The sequence below is a fragment of the Trachemys scripta genome, chromosome 2 (assembly GCF_013100865.1).
Source record: "Trachemys scripta elegans isolate TJP31775 chromosome 2, CAS_Tse_1.0, whole genome shotgun sequence".
Classification (NCBI taxonomy): Eukaryota; Metazoa; Chordata; order Testudines; family Emydidae; genus Trachemys; species Trachemys scripta.
The window spans coordinates 150403929-150415114 of record NC_048299.1 but is presented as its reverse complement, the minus strand read 5'-3'; positions in this window follow the sequence as shown (position 1 = coordinate 150415114).

Sequence of the window (11186 nt, the reverse complement as noted above, 5' to 3'; positions counted from 1 at the left end):
AAACCCCGTCATGAGAATTTAACTTCCTGAGAAGACTGTATTTTGTGGGCTTATATCTTCATAAGATCAGTTTTTCAAGTGTGCGGCACCCACAAATGAGGCCAGATTCCCAAAAAAGCTCAGCATGTTGGGTGTGGAGCTTGTCTGAAAATCTGACTCCTATTGTGGATGCAGAGGACTTTGGAGAATCTGGCCTTTATTTAGGTGCCTAAACGGTGCTGAACTCTTTTGTAAATCTGGTCTACAGTGCTGCAGAACTCTGCGAGCTAGGAAGGAACAAGGCAGTAACAACAGCTGTGGCCCCAGTAACCTCCGACTCCATCTCCCAGCATAGTTATCATTGATGTTTGTTACTAGGTTGTTTCTCCTTTACAAACTGGAGAACACTGTGGCATTGTAAGAGGCTGAATTTCAAGGGGCTGCTGGCCATGTTGATTGTGTTGACAGAACACAAGCTGTAATCAAAATAAGTTACTTAGAACAGGAGCACATTTTTTTTTGTCCAGGGTAATTTTGTATATTGTAGCTCTTGGTTCTGTTCCATTGCTGTGCTGTGCAGATTGCATTGTTTGGGGCTTGTAACTTTGGTTTTGCTGATCTTGCTTTATTGCTTGGATACTGTATGCGGGTGCTGTATGAATCTTTCTAATTTGGATATACCTGCACGCATCTCTGAGAGCTAAAAGGCTTTCCTCATGTTGTTCATCAGGGTACTAGACTAGAGAATGATGATATTTCCTAGCCCTTATATATAGGGTCCTACCAAATTCACAGTGATGAAAAACTCTTCATGGACCATGAAATCTGATCTTTTGTGTGCTTTAACCCTATACTATACAGATTTCACGGGAGAGACCAGCATTTCTCAAATTGGGGATCCTGACCTAAAAGGGAGTTACGGGGGGGCTGCAAGGTTATTTTTGGGGGCGTTGTGGTATTGCCACCCTTACTTTTGCACTGCCTTCAGAGCTGGGCGGCAGGAGAGCGGTGGCTGTTGGGCGGGCACCTAGCTCTGAAGGCAGCACCCTGCCAGTAGCAGCACAGAAGTAAGGGTGGCAATACCATACCATGCTATCCTTACTTCCACGCTGCTGCTTGTGGCAGCTCTACCTTCAAAGCTGGGATCCCGGCCACCAGCTGCCGCTCTCCAGCTGCCCAGCTCTGAAGGCAGCGCCACTGCAACCAGCAGCAGGGCAGAAGTAAGAGTAGCAATACCACAACCCCCCCACCCCACACACAATAACCTTGTGACCCACCCCAACTCCTTTTTGGGTCAGGACCCCTACAATTATAACACTGTGAAATTTCAGATTTAAATTGCTGAAATAATGAAATTTATGATTAAAAAAATCCTATGACTGAAATTGACCAAAATGGACTGTGAATTTGGCAGGGCACTACTTATATAGCACTTTTCATCAGTAGCTCTCACCATGCTTTGCAAAGGAGCTTAGTATCATCCCATTTTACATATGGGGAAACTGAGGCACAGAGCAAGGAAGTGACTTGCCCAGGGTCACCCAGCAGGCCAGTGGCCGGAACCAGAAATAGAACCCAGGACTCCTGAATCCTAGTTCAGTGCTCTATCCACTGGGTGAGAGTGCTGGTCTCATCCATTATGGCATTTCTTATATCTCTGCATTTCCTAGGTAGCACAGAACGGCTGTTCAATGGCCCTATGTTGGCCCTAACACTCCTAGCTTAAGGAGCGTGGCTGGAGCATGCTGCACTTACATTCATAGGTTCCCAGGCTGGAAGCAACCACTGTGGTCATCGAGTCTGACCTGTTCAATACCGGCCGTAGAACTTCACTGAAATAAGAGCAGATTTTACAGAAAGTATCCAATTTTGAGTTTAAAATGGTCAGAGATGGAGAATCCACCACGACACTGGGTAAATTGTTGCAATGGTTAATCATTCTCACTATTAAAAAATTTAAACCTTACTTCCAGTCTGTATTTGTCTAGCTTCAACTTCCTGCCATTCTGATCATGTTAGACCTTTTTCTGCTAGATTGAAAAGCCCATTATTAAATATTTGCTCCCCCCGTATGTACTTATAGACTGTAATCAAGTCCCCCTTTAACCTTCTCTTCGTTAAGCTGAATATATTGAGCTGTCTGAGTTTATCACTGTAGGGTATAGTTATTAATCCTTCTCATGGCTCTGCTGTGAACCCTCTCCAATTTATCAACATCCTCCTTGAATTGTGGGCACTAGAACTGGACACAGAATTCCAGCGGCAGTGCCAAACACAGAGGTAAAATAATCTTTCTACTCCTACTCGAAATCCCCGTTTATGCATCTCAGGATCACATTAGCTCTTTTGGCCACAGCATCACATTGGGAGCTCATGTGCAGCTGATTATCCACCATGACCCCCAAGTCTTTTTCAGAGTCACTGCTTCTCAGGATAGAGTCCCCCAGCCTGTAAGTATGGCCGACGTTCCTTGTTCCTCGATGTATACGTTTACATTTAGCTTTCTAAAACGCGTATTGTTTGCCTGAGCCCAAGTGATCCAAATCGTTCTGAAGCAGTGACCTGTGCTCTTCATTATTTACCACTCCTCCAATTTTTGCGTCAGCCGCCAACTTCTTCAGTGATGCTTTTTATGTTTTTCTTGCAGGTTATTAATAAAAATGTTAAACAGAGTAGGGCCCAGTCCCACTAGAAACACCCTCTCAATGACAATTCCCCAGTTAAAATTCCTTTTTGAAACCTATCAGTTAGCCAGCTTTTAATCCGTTTAATGTATGCCATGTTAATTTTATATTCTTTTAGTTTTTAAATCAAAATATCACGTGGTGCCAAATCAAACACCTTACAGAAGTGTATTACCTTCAGCTGTCCTAATGGATGGCTTGTAGGGGCTGTTGCTGCAAGCAAATACATTAGGATAGGCCAATGGTTAGGCAGTAGCCTGGGATTTGGGAGACCTGGCTTCAGTTCCCTGCTCTGCCACAGACTCCCCGTGTGACCTTGGGCACGTCACTTAGTCTTTATGCAGTATGGAGATAATAGAGAAGTGCTATCTCATTAAGGAGTTGTGAGGATAAATGTGTTAAACATTGTGAGGCTCTCAGATACAACAGCAATGAGCACCAGATAAGTACCTTAGCTAATTTACTCTGGAGGCCCCTGAACAGATTGATTAGCCCAAAGGTGATCAAAGAACCTTTGCCCCTCCCTCCCACCTTCTGGTCCTAAGATCATAAATGAAACAGTTTCCCATAATGCTTTGTTGCCCCTCTGCTAGAGTAAGCCAGTTGGGCTTCATAAACCTGACACTGAGAATGTACAGAAGGTCCCAGGAAGGCTTTTTAAAGTTTTCTACTCTGATTTTCTTCTTGGGCTGGAGATTGGTGGTCTGTTGACAATCAATGTGTGTTTCCTTTTTTGTTTTCTGTAAACAATACTTAGTTTAAAGATAAGACGTCTTTTCTAAGAGCGAATAGCTCTATACATTATTGCAGTGAGACGTGTTTGGAAATGCCTCTGTAGGGAGCCTTTGTTGATTTATTCTGTTTGTCCACCTTCACGCCATGATGTTCCATAGAAAAGGCAAGCAGCCCATTTCCACCTTGATTTCTTTAGAAAGAAAGAAAAAGAATCTGGTGAAGCTTTTGTGAAGTCATGCACTGTAATTTCCCATGGGAAGATCGTGCAAGTGCGACTGGAAATCTGTGGTTTGCCATTTCTGCAAAGTACCTTTCTTCTTTTCTTAGTTGTACATGATAGAGACTGTACGTCAGAATTATGGCTGGGACATTTACACTGCTTAGCTGCTCCTGCACTTTATAGGCTGAGTGTTGCAAGGTGGTGAATGCTCCAGCCCCCATATAGTGAAACATTTAACCACTTGTTTAACTTTAAGCATCTGTCCCAAAAACAGGAATAACCCATTGTGGAATGTACCAATCCACAAAGGATGTGAATTGTTGCGCTTGACAGCTCCAGAACCTGGGCGCTTTAGCTCAATCTGTAGCATCTTATGCTTTTAGCCCTTGTTCAATCCCCAGTGTCAGACAAGATGTTGGGCATCACACAGGTGCAAAAAAATTGAATGCAAAATTGTGCCTGCAAAATTGGAGGCTGTGTTTCAAAATCAGGCCCATGGAATGCAGAATTTTTGGAATCTGTATTTTGGCTAGCGAGAGCATAAGGCAAGCCCCTCTTTGAAGAGTATCTCTTCCAGCACCATGAATAGGGTGACCAGATGTCCTGATTTTATAGGGACAGCCCCAATATTCAGGGCTTTGTCTTATATAGGCACCTATTGCCTCCCCCACCCCGTCCTGATTTTTCACTCTTGCTAGCTGGTCACCCTAACCATGAATAATCTGACTGGGATGTGTGCAAACCTCATAAATTTATGAATTCTGTCCCCTGATTTGTATGTTCCTTGTCCGAGAGTGTCCTCTGTGTGAATTTCGATTGATGGAGGAGCTCGGATGGGGACAGGCCACTTCTGCTCCAGGTATAGATTATCTGGTGGCTGCTGTACATAAAACCTGCTTGAATGTGATCCTCTGCTTTCTCACTGTGTAAAGGGCTGGGACAGCTTCTATAGAGCACTTCTGTCCCACTTAAGCCCTATTTTGAGGTCTAATGTAGAATTTAGATAGTGTATAAGCCTTGGACTCGCCCTCTGCCCAGGGATCGATTTCACCCTATATTTGATCTCTTCGGGCCAGCCTGTGAGAGATGCTGTACACCTGCAGCTCCCATCAGCTTCAGCTGGAGTTGTGGGTGCTTGGCGTCTCTCAAAATCAGGCCATGAGTGCTTGGACACCCAACGTATTGGCTACCCTTCCCTGTTCACCCCATCAGGTTCTTCTAGTTGATCCTGCAGTGCAGTCATTGGGTGAAATCCATCGTTGTCAATGGCAAAGGGTTTTGGAAAAGATTGAAATCTTTGTGCGTCAGAGCTTAAACCAGCCTCTAACTTTTGGGGGTCATAGCAAACTTTCCATAGGGTAGGTAATCTCATAATTCTCCACTACAGGGTTTCTTGCACTTTCCTGAGGCGGAAGTGGCCACTTTCAGAGCCAGGATATTGCATTAGTTGAAGGACTGATCTGATATATTATGTCTCTGTACTCTTTATGCCCCCTTGACTGTTAGCCCAACGGAGTTAACTAGTTCCCATCAATCTGGTTTGCAAATGTTGATTTAGGTCAGAGAATTTTTTCTTGGCTTTCTTCAAGGGGGTGCTTGCCAAGTGTGTGGTTTATTGAATGCAAATGTTAGTCAACAGTCATGTTATCCAATGGCAGCCCTTTTTTTGCCATGTTAAAAGGTTTGGCAGAAACAAGTGTAAATATTATGTCAGCATTAGACACTATTTAATCCTGATAGATATGTTGGCAGTGGAGCCTGACTCTAATTGACAGATGTTAAATGATGCCTTCTGTTTCTAGTAGTGCTACAAACAGGAGTTCTGCATTGTTAAGGCTGATTAAAAGTCCATGTCTCCATAGTCTGGGTGGGATTTTCTTTTACGTATTAATCAAGAGGAAATTTAACACAGCAAGAGTTTGCTTTGTCATTCCTATTGTTGTCATTAATGCTTTAACACTGGATTATGTGGATATCAAAACATTACAGCCCTTTTTTCTTTGTGTCCTTGTGCTTTGCATTAAAGTATCAGCGGGAAGCCTTACTGTCCCCTGTAGAAAAGTACGTGGGGGATTCAACAGAAAAGAGTTGCAGAGGAGGAAAAATTATAAAGAACTCCAACATTCGTTGTCTAGGCAGGAGTCTGCCAACAAACTCTTAATGGCAGGAGTTGAAAAATAATCTGTGGGTTCCCTGCCTAATCAAGTTGGGATGTTAGTACTGCAAGTTGCCTCTCTGGATGTGAATGTGATCACAGTGGGCGAGATGTTACCTTGGTTCCCAGAATCAGCTTTTGGAGAAGTACCAAAGTGCCAGGTGCATGTGCATACATGCTCCTTAAAACGCTGGCAAAAATCCAGCACCTGGGACGGGTAATACTGATACTACTTGACAAGTACAACAAGGAGTCTGGTGGCACCTTAAAGACTACCAGATTTAATTGGGCATAAGCTTTTGTGGGTAAAAACCTCACATCTTCAGATGTGGGTAAAAACCTCACTTCTTCAGATGCATCTGAAGAAGTGAGGTTTTTACCCACGAAAGCTTATACCCAAATAAATCTGGTAGTCTTTAAGGTGCAACCAGACTCCTTGTTGTTTTTGTAGATACAGACTAACAAGGCTACCCCCTGATACTTGACAAGTACAATCCTTTTATCTCAGAATCCCAAAGCTTTTGTGTGACCATTTTACAAATGAGGAAATTGAGGTATAAAGAGGCAAAGTGACTTGCCAAAGGCCACGAGTGAGTCACTGGCAAAGCAGGGAATAGATCCAGGTATTTTTAAAGGTACTTAGATGTCTACCAATGCAGGTAGGAATCTAGTGAAACTTAGAAAAGTGCCTAGGCCCACTTAGCATCTGTCTGCATCGTTAGGTGCCTAAATACCTTTAAAAATCTAGCTCCTTGACCCCTAATCCTATGCGCAAATCACTAAATATCCCCACCTCTCTTGTCAACTGCGCATACACAAAGCAAGTCCATCTAATACATGTGGTGGATTTGCAAAAGAAACTTCTCAGACAAAAGTGACAAGTACGATGGATCTTGTAGAATGGATTGGCTTGTGTAAGGGATTAATAATGGGCTGAGGAGCCTTTCACCTCTAGGCCACTGGTTCTAATGCATCCCGGGGCAGTGGAGACCAGAAGTTGTTACCAGCTGGTGTCAAGTGGTAGCTTGTGTGAAATGAATTGTGGTCTCCATCCGTTTAATTGTAAGATCAGCATCGCAATGGCGTCTGGTCTCTTTGGTGGTGCTTTCAGCACTGGGGCTGAAGACTGAAATGAGTGTTGAGAAAGAACGGCCCTCTCAGCCCTGGAGGGTGGTCCCTCTTGATCGAATTCTGCCATCTTGATGGCTGGTTTGGAAGCTTAGGTGAAAATGAGGATGGTGATTTCAGTCCAGTTCCTATTATCTGGTCAGAAAACCCCCACAAGTAGCCATAGAGGGACGTCTCAACAAAGCTGAGGTGTGGGCTTGGATTCTAGACCATTCTCTCACTCCTCACTATATGCAGAAGCATCAAGGCATGAGGGCTAAATTTGTCCCATGTGAAACTGTTTGTTTCACGAGGTTCCCTTATGTTGTCTTCTGTCCTGAAGAAGATACTTAAACTTGGTGCATAACACCTGATCACAAAGTAATTTAAAGATTTGTTTTGCTGGGGAGGGAGGGCCCCTATATGGCCAAATTATACCTTCAGTTGCACCCCCCATAAATCCATTGAAGTCAAGGACGTTAGTCTCTCAATTTACCCCAGTGCAATTGAGAGCAGAATTTGCCCTATTGTACCTGTTCCATGGATACAGGACTTCAGTCTCCAAGGCTATACTTTGTGCGCCTTTCACAACCAGTTAAAATCACTGCTTTGAAAAAGTATCCCCAGGCAACCTAGCAGGGCCATGGATGGCTTATAAGGAGCAGGTGTGTGTGCTACCCTCCCGGCTTTATGGTTATTTTTCCTTACAGAGATTTAAATCCACTAAGTTAACAAATAAACAATAAGAAATAATGAATTAAAAAAATAACACTTTGAGGGAAGATTCACACCTCAGTTCAGCTTTGGCTGCACAAATACCGACAAGTTATTCTAGAGATGCTTCTGCTCTTGCTTACGCTGGTGTAAATCAGGACTGTGTTCCAGAGAAATCACTTGTTACACCAGTGTAAAATTGACATCCGCTCAGAGACGAATCCCATAAGCCTGATTCTTTGCTGCCTGGCCCCTTTTGCTGCTGTTTACACTTGCACTACGAAATCAGAACGGTAGCAGTTTACACATACTTTGCACTGGTGTAAATGAGGATATGAAGTGCAGGGCCATGGAGAAACACTACCGTGTGGTGTAAACAAATTTAAAAAAAAAAATCCAAATGTTGAAACAAATTGTCCCAAATTCACTTTGGGTGTCCAATTACTCCATTGACTTTAATGGATGAAAGTGGCCCATTTTGCTTTCTTGTCAGCTTGGAAGTAGTGGAAGATGGATGGAGAAAGTGACTCATCTGAAAGAAGCACTTACTGCCTAGTTGTGGGATTTATGATAGAGGTTCCTGTGTGCTTTTGCTATTTTTTTTTTTTTTTCTGTTCTGATGAAAGCACAGCAGCTTGGAGCGTGCAAAATACCTGATAAAAAAAAGCTGAAAAGCACAGGACTTCTTTCTGAGCTTCAAGGGTGAAATTCATCCCTGTACAGAGAGGCAGCACAAAACCTCACTTAAACCTTCCAAGTAAGGCCTATCCAGGACATCAGTGGTGAGTAGCCGTGGCTCTGGCCCACTACACAGATGAATTTCATCCAAAGGCCCCAAACCTTCAAACACGCACAGGCTTAAACTTTGAACGTTTAAGTGGGCCCTTTGAGTTCATGTACCTACTCTCCTGCACGAAGGTGAACACGTCCATAAGTGTTTGTCAGATGGGGGTCTACGAGTGTAAAAATAAAGAGCTGTATGTCTCCTATCTGGGAAGCAGGATGAGTGGGTTGGGAGTAGTTTACAGGGTTAAGCCAAATCAAAAACATTTAGAGGCCTCTGCATATACTCAAATTATGAGATTATGGAAAAATGTGAAACCATAATATGTTTTAGCAAGAATAAGCACCTTACTGTATAAACTGCTGGTTGCTAGAGAGGCATCCATTTGCTGCTAATCAGGTGAATGACACCAGCTTTCATGCAAGTCTGGAGTAGTAAATAAATACGGGGGGGGGGGAGGGAGTTGTTCTCCTTCCTGCAAAGTGTGGTGGCTCCTGAGTAAATGAGAATTGAGGCTGTTCAGCACGTGTCAGGATGTGCCATTCCTGGCTGAATTGGACCCGGTGCCCTTTTAACAGTAGGGTGGTAAGAGATGTTGGTAGCATTAAGCGTTACCCTACTCTTTTAACAGTGATGGGTGATGATCTGATACTTGCAAAACTGCTGCACCAGCTGCTCCTGACCATTGATTGTGTGCCACTCATATTAGGCCTGATCCTGCAATAGTGACACATACGAGTAATCTATAGTTATGGTGGCAGCCCTGTTGACTTCAGTGGGACTTCTCACATATGAAAGTACTACTCACAGGAGTAAGGTACTGGAGGAACAAGGGCTAAATTATGGCTTTGCGAGCCAGAGTCATGTTTCTGGAAATGGGACACAGACGCACCATGCGAGTGAAGGTATTATACCTATGAAAGGCAGAGTGAGGGATGCTTAGGTGGAGCTGTGCATCTGTGGCATCTTAAGGATGCAGCATGAGCTCCCTTGGAGCCTGATCCAAATCCCATTGAGCTCTGAGGATAGACTCCTGTCAGGCCCTATCTGTGCAGCCTTTAAATACTATTAGTTGTGCATCAGGGGCTGGCCCCCAGCAATGACCCTTAACCCACTAGATCCACTCCTGTTTCAGAGTGTTGAGTCATGCTGGCTGCTTGCCTTCCTCCCTTGCAGTCATGGCATGTGAGCGAGCCCCATTGCTACTCCCTGTAATAGTGCACTAGGGGAGGGAGTAAGGGATCCTGAGTTTGCACACATGCCCTGGCCTGGTGCGTTTGCCTGGCTGTAGCCAGATTCTGACCCCAAATACATGAACCTGAAACACACACAAAGGAGATTTTAAAAAACAAACCCCCACACCAGAACCCCACCAGAGGCCCATTTCTAAAACAGACCTTTAACTTTTTATTCCAAAGTACAATGCACACACATTGGAAAAATAGTATCAAAATCTATATACAAAAATAACAACTGTTTGCACTGGACTGATTTCATAAACATACAAACGGTGGGCAGTTCAGAGAGTTTTGTTATAGGTTACAAATGAAGAGCTGGGACACAGATCAAATATCCAAGAGGGTGTTCAGTTACCATGACTACTAAAGAACAATGGATAAAATCCATTGTTGCCCGGCAGATGGGGCCCAATTCCCCACTGCCCCCACACCTGTGCAAAATGGGTGAGCCACTCTCTATGGTGCATATTCTTATACTTTATCCCCTTTAAGGGCCAGGGTGTCTGGGGCTGGCCAGCCCTGTTCAGTTATCAGACCCAGTTGAGAAGGGGGAAGGTGAGCCCTATGAAAAGGCTGAAAAGGCTGAGAAAACTGCTGATGTGAGCTGTTGTGGGCCCTGAAGCAGGGGGACTGAAGAGAAGGGTGAGTCCTCCTTTCCCCACAGAAAGGCAAGGGGAAAGTCTATGGGAGTTGTAGCACAGGATGGGCAGAGGAACTGCTTTTGGTTTTGATATGTTACCTGTAGGGGAGAGACTTGAGTGTGGCAGTGAGTCTTTCCTGAGGAGGTCGGGAAATCGAAACTAAGTGAAGGGAAACTGAGGCAGCAGAGCGCTTGAAGCCAGACCAGGTAGGTGACACTACTACATTTACACTTGTGTGAATCAGAAGTAAGTTCATGGAGATCAGTGGAGTTAGACCAATATAAATGAGATAAGAATCAGACCGTATCATTCTGATTAGGCAACGTTTTACACCCCCTTTGCACTGATTTAAATGACCACACAAGATGCAGGGCAACAGAGAATGAGAAGCTTTGCACCAGTGTAAAATAGGCATGTAAAGCTACCAAATCAGCATGGTAAGTGTTTTGCACCCATTTTGCACTGGTGTCAATGATGGCACAAGGTGCAAGTCATGCCCAATTGGGCTCAAACGTGCCTGTGGATTTCTGCATTCAGTACTTGCTCCCGCAGCTATTTCTCCTTTGAGTAATCCTATCCCATTGACGTTAGTGGGGCTCCTCAAGTGAGTCAGGGCCCCAGGATAGGACCCTAAGGAATCTTTTGTTCAAAGTACTGTATGATCACTTCTTTTGGAAAGTGGATAAGCCGCGTGCTTGAGTTTGAAACATATTGTAACAGCCCAGAAATGACCTTCTACTCTTAATGCTGACTGAGAGAAAGGACTGAATCCTTTCAGAATGAATAGGTTCTAAATAAAGAATGAGCTGGAAGAAAAATGTTATCTGGAGATACTAGAAGTTACATTCCGACTAGTTAGAAAACAGGCAGTTATCCTTTCATGTAGTTCAAATAATTTACACGGTGGCAGTGACCATAAATTTGCGGCA